Raw genomic sequence first — 14,571 nt, forward strand, 5'->3', positions numbered from 1 at the left:
AATCCTACCGGACCTGCCGCCCAGCCCGGATTGGGAGGAACCGATGGTCCTGGACGTCTCCGGAACAGAGGCCCTGGACCAGGTAGGAATAGAGGGGGAATTAGGAAGTAGCCCGGAGGCAGCTGACTCCAGTCAGGCTGCAGAGCTACCATTGCCCATGTCAGTGTGTTGCGGTCAGGACCCCACTGACCACCAGTAGTGGTGACAACCGCTACCAGGGCCCCGGGCTGGAACGCAGAGGAGTGGGTGGGCCTGCGTTCCCCCTGCCACCCGTAACCGGGTGGCAGATTCCCCCTCTCCCCAGTCGGAGAGGCCTGTAACTGTTTAAACTGTGTTTGGTGCCCCGCCCGAACCAAGGGCTGGGCCCCCGTTGACTTTGCCGCTGCTCTGCCCTGCTCCAAAGGGCCAGGGCTGGTTAAACTGTGTTTGGTGCCCGCCCGAACCAAGGGCTGGGCCCCCTCTGACTTTGTCACTGCTCTGACCTGCCGAACAGGCCAGAGCAGACTGTAATTGCAGGGAAGACATCAAGGCCGGTGTGGCTTCCCTCCCCCTCAGGGAGGATCGAGCCCCGGCGGAACCCGTCTACACTCCCCCAATAGAAATGTACTATTTAATAAAATTAAACAGCTTTTTGTAAATAATATAGTCTGTCTCTGCCTGTGAAAATACTTCTTTTTTGCCAGTGAAATGAAACTATTTCAGAAATCCAAGAAAACAAGATTTTGCTGCTGACCAGCAACACCTGTAACATTATTGTGATTCATTAAATGGCTCTTTTTCAAATGCTTTTGGAAGCTCTGTTTAACTAAATGCATATAAGCAGTTAGCTTTTGAGAGAAATACTTACTGGCAGCTGTGATGCAGTGCTTTTTAGATGCTGAGCATAATCAGAAGGAAAGTTTGTTTACTTCCTTAATCTCTAGCCTCGCTCTTGGATATTCATTTTCACATGGTGCAGGGACAGGGACAGGAGGAGTTTCTCCTTACAAGTTGTTCTGTTCTGTATAGGTTCTTATACTGCACTGGTTACTATAATATCCGAGTACCTAGACACACACACTCAAAACCCCACATGATATGGTGTCAAAACTCACCCAGAGAACTTAGAAACCTTCTTCAGAAGAAGAACCACCACCCCAAATCTGCAATGCGATCTCACTGGACATACAAAACAACAAAGTGTATCTGTTTTTGTGCTGGCAGGGCTCAGATCCATCCTTGTATGTGCTCTCTACCAGTTAATATATTGCAGAGCCGGGGACAGGTACCCCTACTTGCCCACAATATTAAGTTCATTTAAAAAGAAAAGAGGTCTCAATCAATTTATTGGTGGTGAAAGGTGCTTCATTGACAGCTCTGAAGGATGAAGCCCTCTATTTATTCCCAAGAGAGAGAATTGCAGCCACAGCACAGGAATAGAAAAATAAAAGGAATCTCCTGAGTGCACATCTGAGCTATGACACTGACTCCCCCTCTGTTGCAATGGGAAAGTTACTTTACTTTCCTGCCTCAGTTTCTTCCATCTGCAAAAGTAAGGGGAAAATAATGCTGCCCTTCCTCCCTCAAAAGGATAATGAGCCACATATCAGCAAAACGTTAAGGACCATGATGGAATATACATGATAATCCTTAATTATAGGCATGATCTTTGCACAATCCTTACATTAAACCTTGATCAAAAGATCATTTCCCTTTTGTCAGTATGGAAAGATTAGTTAATGTTTGTAGCATGCTTTGAAGATGGAATGCATCATATAGGTGCTAAGCACTGTATTATTAGAACAGGTTCCACATGGGCAGTGGATAGAGAAGACTTCAGTTTCCAGTTCTCTCATGGTCTAGTACCTATCATTAGCACCAAAATCACTTTCAAGTCATCATAAAAAATAAAAAGTTGAAGCCTATAAAAATTTTAAAAACACACTATGAAAGAAAGCCAGCTGTCTGAGAAAAAACAGTGCTGGTGTTTGCTGGACCTGCAGCTGCCACAGAAGCAGAAAAGATTTGCAAGGGAAAAGAGAATCCATACATTTTAATTTTGAAGTTCCTTTTGAAACAGGCCGCAAACACTATAAGAGGGGGAAAGGAAAAGAAAGCTGGAGACAGTTAGGCTGATTAATTAACAATAACAACAAAACTAAGTTAAAACAAAAGAGGGACTGAATGAGGAAAACTGTCCATAATCAAAATAAAACAAAGAGTAAGGAAAAGGAAAACAAACTCCAGATGCAAAAAGGGCCTGATCCTGCAATCTTTCTCCCACCCCCAGCACAGATCTTGCAGTGACCACAATGGAAGTTCCATTCCTCGTATGGATGTAGGTTTCAGAGTGGTAGCTGTGTTAGTCTGTATCAGCAAAAAGAACAAGGAGTACTTGAGGCACCTTAAAAACTAACACATCCACACAGACACACCCTTAGAACCCTGACCAGGGGTATTCTATTTGCTACCCAAGATCCATAAACCTGGAAATCTTGTATCCCCCATCATCTCAGGCATTGGCACCCTGACAGCAGGATTGTCTGGCTATGTAGATTCCCTCCTCAGGCCCTATGCTACCAGCACTCCTAGCTATCTTTGAGACACCACTGACTTCCTGAGGAAATTACAATCATTGGTGATCTTCCTGAAAACACCATCCTAGCCATTATGGATGTAGAAGCCCTCTACACCAACATTCCACACAAAGATGGACTACAAGTCATCAAGAACAGTATCCCTGGTGGCTGAACAGCAAACCTGGTGGCTGAACTTTTAACTTTGTCCTTACCCACAACTATTTCACATTTGGGAACAATGTATACCTTCAAATCAGCGGCACTGCTATGGGTACCCACATGGCCCCACAGTATGCCAACATTTTTATGGCTGACTTAGAACAACGCTTCCTCAGCTCTTATCCCCTAACACCCCTAATCTACTTGCGCTACATTGATGACACCTTCATCATCTGGACCCATGGAAAAGAAGCCCTTGAGGAATTCCCCCATGATTTCAACAATTTCCACCCCACCGTCAACCTCAGCCTGGACCAGTCCATACAAGAGATCCACTTCCTGGATACTATAGTACTAATAAGCGATAATCACATAAACACCACCCTATACCGGAAACCTACTGACCGCTATACTTACTTACATAACTCCAGCTTTCATCCAGACCACACCACATGATCCATTGTCTACAGCCAAGCTCTATGGGTATATCTACACTACGAAATTAGGTTGAATTTATAGAAGTCGTTTTTTTAGAAATCATTTTTAAACAGTCAATTGTGCATGTCGCCAAACAAAATGCTCTAAGTGCATTAAGTCAGCAGATTGCATCCACAGTACTGAGGCTAGCGTCGACTTCCGGAGCGTTGCACTGTGGGTAGATATCCCACAGTTCCCACAGCCTCCACTGCCCATTGGAATTCTGGGTTGAGATCCCAATGCCTGATGGGGCAAGAACAGTGTTGTGGGTGGTTCTCAGTACATGTCGTCAGGCCCCCCTTTCATTCCCTCCCTCCCTGAAAGCAATGGCAGACAATCATTTCACACCTTTTTTCCTGGGTTACCTGAGCAGACGACATACCATGGCAAGCATGGAGGCTGCTCAGCTTACCATCACCGTATGACTCCTGGGTGCTGACAGACGTGGGACTGCATTGGTACACGGCAGCAACTCATTGCCTTTTGGCAGCAGACAGTGCATTATGATTGGTAGCCATCGTCGTCACACTCTTGGGTGCTCTTTTAGCCAACCTCGGTGAGGTTGGTCTGGGGTGCCTGGGCAGACACGAGAGTGACTCTCAGCCAAGTCATTCCCATCTTCTGCCAAGCACCCAGGAGATGATGATGGCTAGCAGTTGTACAGCACTGTCTTCTGGCGAGCAACCAGGAGATGATTATGGCTAGCAATCGTAATGCAGCATCTTCTGGCCACCAGCCAGGAGATGACGATGGCTAGCAATTGTAATGCGACATCTTCTGCCGAGCCCCCAGGAGATGACAATGGCTAGCAGTTGTACTGCACTGTCTGCTGCTAGCCTAAGATGTAAAAGATAGAGTGGATCAAAACAAGAAATTGACCTGATTTGTTTTGTGAAATCAACAGCCTGCTAAACCCAGGGTTTTGAGTTCAATCCTTGAGGGGGCCATTCTGTGTGACAGTTGTTTGTGTTTCTCCTTGATACAAAGCCACCCCTTTTGCTGATTTTAATTCCCTGTAAGCCATGTCGTCAGTATCCCCTCTCTCCATCAGACCAATGGCAGACAATTGTTTTGCGCCTTTTTTCAGCGCAGAACCAGAAGCTGCAAAAGCAAAAACAGGTGTGGAGGCAATGGCAGCATGTTGACGAGAGTGATGAGTACATAAACATGGACATAGACTTCTCACAAAGTACGGGCCAGGCAATGTACCCCGGCAATGTACACATCATGCTGATGAGTTCTGCATGGTCACCTCTGCTGATCACCACGCTGGCCAAACAGGAAATGAAATTCAAAAGTTCGCAGGCCTTTTCCTGTTACCTGGCCAGTGCATCTGAGTTGAGACCACTGTCCAGAGCGGTCACAATGGAGCACTCTGGGATAGTTCTCGGAGGCCAATACCATCGAATTGCATCCACACTACCCCAAATTCGACCCGGTAAGGCCAATTTCAGTGCTAATCCCCTCGTCGGAGGTGGAGTAAAGAAATTGATTTAAACAGCCCTTTAAGTCAAAAAAATGGGCTTCATCATGTAGACAGGTCCAGGCTTAAATCAAGGTAATGCTGCTAAATTCGACCTAAAATCATAGTGTAGACCAGGCCGTTGGCATTTGCTTCAACGACTCAGACAGAGACAAACACCTACAAGATCTCTATCAAGCATTCTTACAACTACAATACCCACCTGCTGAAGCGAAGAAACAGATTGTCAGAGCCAGAAGAGTACCCAGAAGTCACCTACTACAGGACAGGCCCAACATAGAAAGTAACAGAAAGCCACCAGCCGTCACCTTCAGTCCCCAACTAAAACCTCTCCAGAGCATCATCAAGGATCTACAACCTATCCTGAAGGATAATCCATCACTCTCACAGATCTTAGGAGATAGGCCAGTCCTTGCTTACAGACAGCTCCCTAACTGGAAGCAAATATTCACCAGCAACCACACACCACACAAGAAAAACACTAACCCGGAAACCTATCCTTGCAACAAAGCCCATTGCCAACCCAGTCCACATATCTATTCAGGGGACACCGTCATAGGACCTAATCACATCAGCCACCCTATCAGAGGCTAGTTCACCTGCATATCTACCAATGTGATATACGCCATCATGTGCCAGTAATGCCCCTCTGCCATGTAAATTGGCCAAACCAGACAGTCTTTATGTAAAAGAATAAATGGACACAAATCAGACATCAAGAATTATAACATTCAAAAACCAGTTGGAGAACACTTCAATCTCCCTGGTCACTCGATTATAGACCTAAAGCCACAATATTACAACAAAAAAACTTCAGAAACAGACTCCAACGAGAGACTGCTGAATTGGAATTAATTTGCAAATTGGACACCATTAAATTAGGCTTGAATAAAGACTGGGAGTGGATGGGTCATTACACAAAGTAAAACTATTTCTCCATGTTTATTTTTCTCCCCTACAGTTCCTCACACTTTCTTGTCAACTGCTGAAAATGGGCCATTTTGATTACCACTACACAAAGTTTAATAGCTCATTTGTTAGTCTCTCAGGTGCCACAAGTACTCCTTGTTCTTTTCATATGAATGTGTAACTCATACACCTTCTGGGTGTGGTGTTCTGTCCTATCTAGTAGCACAGAGACCACTTAGAGAGAGATAACATGAGTCTGCTCTACAGCTTTAGCTAAGAGCCACTTGGCTTTTAGCTTATATGGTAGAGGCTCATGCTTTAGTTCTAGAGGTCCCAGGTTTGATCCTGCTTGCCGATGACTGGGGTCTATCGATGTTACAGATGCACAGCAAGGCTAAACAAACAGGGAGGGCTTTAAAGATTCTTACATTTTTAAGGCCAGAAGGGACCATTATGGTCATCATGGCTGACCTCTGTGTAACATAGGCCATGGGATCCCACACAGTAATTCCTGCATCATGCCCATATCTTGAAAACTGAAACCTCAGATTTTCTCAACCAACCATAGCTTTTTTTTAAGGTCACGAGTTTCATAACCACTATAGAAAGTTATGATAATCAACTCATAAATAATGAAATCACAATGGGTAAGCCTGAATCTGACGGGATTGACTCCGTCTTTTTTCCCAGCTGTAGATGGAAAGGGATATTTTTTGTGATTATAACTATCAATCCAGCAGACTATCAGGGTGGAAGGCTGTTTAAACCTGCTGAGACCAGATGCCTTCAGTGGAGGATAATATTATAGTGGAGAAGAGTTCTTTGAACTACTTCCTTCTTCCCACCTGATTCACCTTTCCAAGATTTAGCTTCAATCAGCTGTCCTTCATCCAGTTGCTGGTCTTGGCTAAATCCTTAAACAGCTGGGAGATCGTGCTGTTTAGGCTGGTCTGAAGGTGATATTGACCTGAGTGTCTTCTGCATATTAGTGGCATTTTCAAGTCCTTGCTGTTTTATAGTCTCTCCTAGTGGCTCCATATAACTGTAGAACACAATGAAGGACAAAATGGATCCCTGTGGGACTCATCAGATGAGGGCCTTAGGGGCAGAGGAGCCTATCATAACTCTGAGTGCAGCCTGAGAGGAAAAACTGAAGCCATTTTTCAGCATGATAAATTAAACTGCTACTTCTCAGAGGCAGGACAGCAGATCAACTGCATCAGACACTGAGGAGAGATTCAGCAGCATGGATATAGATGTGAGGCTCTTAACCACAGCTAAGAGGAGGTCGTCCCTTTGTGCCATCTTTGAGAACCCTGATTGGGGGATGGGTTCTAGGATACTGGCTGTATTAGGTTGTGGCTGGAACCAATCTTTGTTGAGTGTCTCAATAATTTCCTCAGGAATGGCAGATCAGATACTAGATGGTAGTTAGTTAGAGAGGTCATTTGCATTTACCTTGGGAAGGCCATATGATTGTTGTTCTGAGGATTTATAGTAGGTTTCCCTCTAAGGACGTGTTCACATTCACAGTTAGAATGGGTTCCAGTTTCTCTCAGCTCTCTGTCACTAGCCAAGAGCATGAATCAGAGTTGGTTTTTATGCAGTACTTCTAAAATTTCCTGTCAGGTGAATTGGCTGAATTCAGAAAGGGAAGGTTATTGGACATACACCTGTTGTATAGTTCTTGGGTTTCCTATAGGCCATCTCAGATGTGGGTGATTTTCTTTGAGAAGTGGGCTGTCAATTTTATTCTGAAACAAATGCACAAGTCTGGTGCCTGCTATCCACAACAATGGCACAACCTGGAAAGGAAATCAAATTCTTATTTCTTAGTTTTAGGTACATAATGTCAATGACATTTCAGTCCGCTGGATGCCACAATATCTTGACTTGTTCTATAAATCCTCTATGGCAGAGGTTCTCAAACTGTGGTCCGTGGACCACTAGGGGTCCGTGAGCTCCATTCAGGTGGTCCACGAACAGTTCCATCTGGGCAGCTGCACACAAGAGAATGAAGGGCCACCCATTTAATTAGTGGAGCCATGCAGGCATGGCTCCACTAATTAGGTGCCTGGACCCAGGAGAAGGTGCACATGTAAGGTGAGGTGGTGGCCTTGGGGGGAATAGAGGGTAGGTGGGAGGGGGCAGTGGGGTCAGAAGAAAGAGTGGGGTAAATTTGGAATCTGCCGCTGCCAGAAAAAGAGACAACTTTTCCCAACTCCCGGGCTGTGGCTACTGGGGAGAGACAGCCCTCCTTCCCAGCCTCAGCAATGTGGCTGCCATGGCCGGGGAGAGACCCCCCTCCTTCCTAGCTCCAACTCAGGGGTTGCCGTGGTGAGGGAGAGGGGGCACATCCATATCATCAGAAAGGTAAGACTAGTGATATTAAAATATGAGTTGTGTGCTTTTATTTGTAGAACAAAAAAAATTATTATTAAGATTTTTTTATATAGCACTTTTATCCAAAGCACTTTACAATAGTTAGCTAAAGGTACAAACAACATTTGGAAATATCATTAAGTGGTCGGCTGAGACCCTCAGCAATTTTCAAGTGGTCCACGAAAAAAGAAGCTTGAGAACCACTGCCCTATGGTATATGTTAGAGCCCTGTGTAACAAGACATAGTGTCGAGTACAGAAACCAGACATACTGCCTTAATTAAAGCACTAGATCAGATTTGTTCAGTAATTAGTTTTTACCACTTGTCATTGAGGTAACAGATACTACTGGGCATGCCCACCTAGGGACCATAAGCCAATACAATCAGTATCTCCCCTGAGGGCAAGTCCCGCCATACAATACGTTGGTTAACTGGAGCTAGAGGTCATGGGTAAGATTTATAATCCAGGTCTCTAATGCCTCTTAATTTAAACAGGAAAGGCATGTCTGTACTACAGAACTAAATCAACTTAAGTTACATGCACGTACAGCCACCATAGTAATTAAACTGGTTTTGTATGTCCACTCTAGCACCTTCTGTTGGTGGTGCGCATCCTCACCAATGTGGGGCATTGTGTAGCACTGGTACCCCAAGTCCCGCTGCCTGGGGCTGACAGATGGAGGTGGACGGTGGGGCTCCTGCCTGTGTATCAGCCTAGCAGGGCTCTGGCAGCGAGGCTCTGAGGCTCTGGCCATAAGCCCAGGTGGTGGGGCTCTGGCTCTCAACGTCTGGTGGCTGACAGCTGGAACAGTCAATAAGCATCCACCTAAGTATATCAACCTAAGTATTATGCCTCTCGCGGAGGTGGAGTTATTAAGTCAATGTAGTGGGTGACTTAAGTTGGTGGAAGCAACATTGTAGTGTAGACACTTACAGAGTTAGGTCAACGTAAGCTGCCTTACATCACCAGAACTCTGCGACCATGATGAAAATCCCCACAGCTTTCCCTGCAAAATACAAAAAAAAGCAATTTCCCCATTACCTCCACAGACATGTCAGCATAGTGGGCATTACTGGGAGGGGAAATCTTATCCAACTTACTAAAATTTGTGATTAGGTGATGATTTATGGGTTACCTTAAGGCTTAAGTTCTGAAACAATTTTTTAAACTTTCATATAAATAGTTTTGGCTGAGCTAATTAAAGTAAAAGTTGATTGATTTAGGCTTTAATTTACTAAATCTTTTGCCACACCTTTAACGACAAGCCTCTGTCTTTCTTTTCCTGCTGAGACAGATTTTCCATTACCACCAGGCCACTATTGCATGAAGAAAGAGTTGCCATTCCAAACATCATTGGAGGGTTCCACTTCTTCCTGGAAGCTGTTTAAATTACATATTTATAGACTCATAGGTCAGAAGGGACCAATATGATCATCTAGTCTGACCTCCTACACAAGGCAGGCCACAGAACCCTACCCATCCACTATTTAACCCTTCTCTTTTTCTTAACATTAAAATCAACACCAAACGAACAAAACAAAATAAGCCCTCAGAATGCACTCTAAAAACATTACTAGCTCTCATTTTTTTCTCTGTGCGAAAGAAAGCCAATTAGATTGAGACATGTATTACCACCCTATTGCTTATTAAAAATGTTGACAGCTCTTCATACATTGGTAGGTTCATCAAAGAGACCCTATATTGTATTACCCTTCAATAAACCAGTTCAGATGGTTTTAAAAGTGTAACAGGAGACTTTCACTTTCAAGTCTCTGGTTGAAATCCAACTCAACTTGACAGTGACTAAGGCCCAGAGTCACAAAGAGACTTATGTATTGCTCTGAGCATGCGTACCAGATTGGATCCCAGAGGTGAGGAAGGTACCTATCTTGCCCAGGTTTGAGGGTTGCTCTGTGGCTTAGGCAGGAGACAGATATCCAGAAACCTGTCTCAGGCAACAGTGTACATGCCCAGAGACAGAAACTTTGGTGCCTAGGGGACTGTTACAGCAAAATTTTTGGTGCTTACAAGATTGGTCTGTAGCTAAGTGGGAGTTTTGTCGAGTGCAGTGATGCCTCACACTGGGACTTCCCTAAATCTGGAATTTTGCTATCTATGTCCCTTTGTGGACCAGTCCTAAATCATTGTCAGCTGATAGCTGTCTGCTCAGTGATTTCTCTACAGTGAGAACTAGGCCCTGATTTGAAGCCCACTGAAGTCAATGGGAAGCTTTGGATTGACTTCAATCAGCTATGGAGCACTCCCTTGATGATCAGAATCACTTCCCTGCACAGCAAGCACACTATTAAAAATGGCCATTTCACTTGGTCCTAATCAGCTCCTTTCCTGGAAAATGGAACCATGAAGCCCTCAAATGAATGGTATGAAGAATGACCTATATTTATCCCCTCATTGGTAGTCCCTTGCAAAGAGATCTATCTGTATTAGACAGCGCTGGTAGTCCTACCTATTATAAGGTTACCCAAGCTTTCCCACAATATAACCCTGTTTTCAGTTGCTTGTAACATTGACAATCTTTAACCATCTAGGATGAAATTTTCCTTGTTGGGTGCCTGCTTCAGGCTGAATTTTGTTGGAAATTTTCAGCCAAAACAGTTCAGCTACACCCGAGAACAAGGGTAGGGAACAATACAATGTATTGCCTAGGTTAAAAAATTCTGGTGACCTTTTATTTGAAGAGTTCTAATATCTCCATGCTTTGGAGCAGGAACTTGAAATTTGGCAGGAGTCAGGGGCCATGGGACTTTTTGTGTGTGTCAGGGATGTGCCTTTTGCTTTTCCTGTGACAGTTTTGGCCAAGTTACGAGCATTTCAAACATCACAGTTCGCACATGCTCAGTAGAGACTTCTTTGATTTTAGCAGCAAAAATCTCTGAAAATACCATCCTCACTGAGCGTGCTTGAGCCTCTTTCAGCTCCAACTGCTCACCAGACTGTGCATGTGCTATTGCCACCGATTGACTGAGCACGCCCCCTTCAGACCAGAGTTACTGGGGTGAAGCCAGACTTTTCCTGTAATGGCTACTCCCGTCTGGGGTCAGACATTTTCTGATGTCAGGGAGCCTGTCTCCTGTGCTCTCAAAGACACTCATGCGTCCCCCATCACCCAAGCAGCATGGAGGAGGAAGCTGTCTGATTCAAATGCAGAGAAGACAGAAGCTGGACAAGCGGGAAGGGAAAGAAGCAGATTTAGACACACTGTCTGGTGAGGCGGAAGTCCTACAAACAGTAGCCTCCTGATTCATCTCCAGAGCAGGTCCATTCTGTGCACTAAATGAGGCAGGTGTCCTATAGAAATATTAGCATGCAATTAAAGACTGTATCGTAAAGGATACTCTCATAAGGGTGACAAATTAAGTTTGCACAGATTCCCAATTTATCTTTGGATTTCACAGATATTTGCTGACAGCAGAAGAATGATGAGACTCCAGAATCTCGGATTCCATTTCAGGCTCTTGAGGGGAGTTCACACTAGTTAGGAAAGCCTCTTCTGATCATTCTTTCCATGCTTGGCCTCTTCTGCCCTATCCATTCCAACATGACCCACGCTGAGTTATGTCCCAGTCCCAGTCCCCACTCCTCAGGCTTCTGCTCCCACTCCAATTCTATTAATCCAGCCATTCCTAGTCTACTCCTCCACTGGCTCACTGTCCAAAACCCCATCTCCTGTTCCGGACACCCAGTCCTAGTCCCCTGGCTTGCCCAGTCCCAGTTACCTTCTCCTACCCCAACTCCTTGTCTACAGTCTACTTGCTCAGTCAGTTCAAGTTCTTGGGGCACTCCTCTTGATACCGGCTGCCAGCTAGACATGGAGCCATTGATCACTACCCATAGAGCCTGATGATCTAGCCAGATTTCTATACACCTTATAGTCCATTCATGCAGCCCATACTTCTTTCACTTGCTGGCAAGAATACTGTGGGAGACTGCATCAAAAGCTTTGCTAAAGTCAAGGAATAACACGTCCATTGCTTTCCCCTCACCCACAGAGCCAGTTTTCTCATCACAGAAGGCAACTAGGTTAGTCAGGCATGACTTGCCCTTGGTGAATCCATGCTGCTTGTTCCTGATTACTTTCCTCTCCTCAAAGTGCTTCAAAATTGCTTCCTTGAGGACCTGCTCCATGACTTTTCCAGGGACTGAGATGAGGCTGACTGGTCTGTAGCTCCCTGGATCGTCCTTCTTCCCTATTTTAAAGATGGGCGCTACATTAGCCTTTTTCCAGTCATCTGGGACCTCCTCCGAACTCCATGAGTTTTCAAAGATAATGGCCAATGGTCTGCAATTACATCAGCCAACTCCTTTAGCACCCTCGGATGCAGTGCATCTGGCCCCATGGACTTGTGCTCATCCAGCTTTTCTAAATAGTCCTCTTTCTTCTTTCTCCACAGAGGGCTTGTCACTGCCTCCCCATACTGTGATGCCCAGTGCAGTAGTCTGGGAGCTGACCTTGTTCGTGAAGACAGAGGCGAAAAAAGCATTGAGTACATTAGCTTTTTCCACATCCTCTGTCACTAGGTTGCCTCCCACTTTCAGTAAGGGACCCACACTTTCCCTGACCTTCTTCTTGTTGCTAACATACCTGTAGAAAACCTCCTTGTTACTCTTAACATCCCTTGCTAGCTGCAACTCCAGTTGTGATTTGGCCTTCCTGATTTCACTCTTGCCTGCCTGAGCAATATTTTTGTACTCCTCCCTGGTCATTTGTCCAATCTTCCACTTCTTGTAAGCTTCTTTTTTGTGTTTAAGATCAGGAAGGATTTCACTGTTAAGCCAAGCTGGTCGCCTGCCATATTTACTATTCTTTCTACACATTGAGATGGTTTGTTTCTGCAACATCAAAAAGGATTCTTTAAAATATGGCCAGCTCTCCTGGACTCCTTTCTCCCTCATGTTATTCTCCTAGGGAATCCTGCCCAAAGTCTGCTTTTCTGAAGTCCAGGGTCCGTATTCTGCTGCTCTCCTTTCTTCCTTTTGTCAGGATTCTGAACTCAACCGTCTCATGGTCACTACCTCCCAGATTCCCATCCACTTTTGCTTCCCCTACTAATTCTTCCCTGTTTGTGAGCAGCAACTCAAGAAGAGCTCTGCCCCTAGTTGGTTCCTCCAGCACCTGCACCAGGAAATTGTCCCCTACACTTTTCAAAAACTTCCTGAATTGTCTGTGCACTGCTGGATTGCTCTCCCAGCAGATACCAGGGTGATTCGATGGTTAGAGGCTTAGGGACACCCAGAGCATGGGGCTGCATCCTTGACCATCTTGGCTAATAGCCACTGAGGGACCTCTCCTTCATGAACTTATCTAATTCCTTTTTAAATACAGTTATCTATCCACGGTGTCTACAAGATCTCTTTCTTGAGTGGTAACAGCAAATTTATGTATAGTGTGGATTATGTTTTCCCATGTGCATTATTTATCAACATTGAATTTCATCTATCATTTTGTTGCACAGTCACCCAGTTTTGTGAGAGGCAGAATATAGGCCTGGGCTTGAATTTGTGATAATTAGTGAGGTGGGGTTAGAATGAGGTTTTGGGGTCAGTTCTTACACCAAAGCACTAGGGTAGAATCATAGGTTCGGGCAATGACTATAGTTGGGTCTATCTTATTGTTGGCTCCTGAAACCTGCCTTCCTTAACGCAGAGCGGTAAACTCAAAACCAGCTGAATCTAGACACTTACAATGGGGTTATTTTATAGATGTCATTGAGACATAGGCCAAGTCTATGCTAAAAAGTTAGATCGACCCAGCTATGTTGCTCGGGTGTGAAAAATCCACACTCCTGAGAGATGTAGTTATTCCGACCTAACTCCTGGTGCAGATAGTGCTAAGTTGATGAAATAATTCTTCTGTTAATGTAGCCACAGCCTCGCAGGGAGATGGATTATCTGCAGCAACAGGGGAGCCCCTCCTGTCTCTGTAGTGAGTGTCTACACTGAACTGCTGTAGCAGCACAGCAGCTGTGTTGTTGTAGCAGTTTAAGTTTAGACATAGCCTTAGAAATCACATTATATGATGAAAATAGGCTTAGTAGCTTTAGAATTATGAAAAAATAAAGTCCACAAGACCTCACCCATATGATGCTTGTTGTGTCCTCAAGAAGTGTATCCCTACCAAACCCATTTTAAAAAAATGGATAGAAATTCTGTCTTTAAATGCTCATAACTTGAAAACAAGTGAATTGAAAAGGGAATTTAGGTTTTAAAGTTAACTACAGCAGACAATCCCCTCACCAGCTACAATATTTCATTTTTTAAAAAGAATTTTGTTTTGTTAGGCGTATTTACTTGTTGGGTCCATGCAAAGGCTATTCTGTGCCTGTAGGGCATTTGGATGGAATAGGAATCAGGGAGGTACTAAATACTGGCATAGCCAATGGAAGTCAGAAGGAGGCTTCATAGCTCAAGGCACTTCTTGTGCTTTGAATAAAACAACATCTATAATAACCCACTGAAGCCTCATGGAAAACTGTAAACACATCGGGTGAAATCTTGACTGAAGTCAATGGCAAAATTCCCACCAACTTCAATGACATAAGGATTTCACTGTTTAGACAATCTGTCCATGCCTCATATTTTC

The sequence above is a fragment of the Gopherus evgoodei genome, chromosome 1, assembly GCF_007399415.2.
Source record: "Gopherus evgoodei ecotype Sinaloan lineage chromosome 1, rGopEvg1_v1.p, whole genome shotgun sequence".
Taxonomy (NCBI): domain Eukaryota; kingdom Metazoa; phylum Chordata; order Testudines; family Testudinidae; genus Gopherus; species Gopherus evgoodei.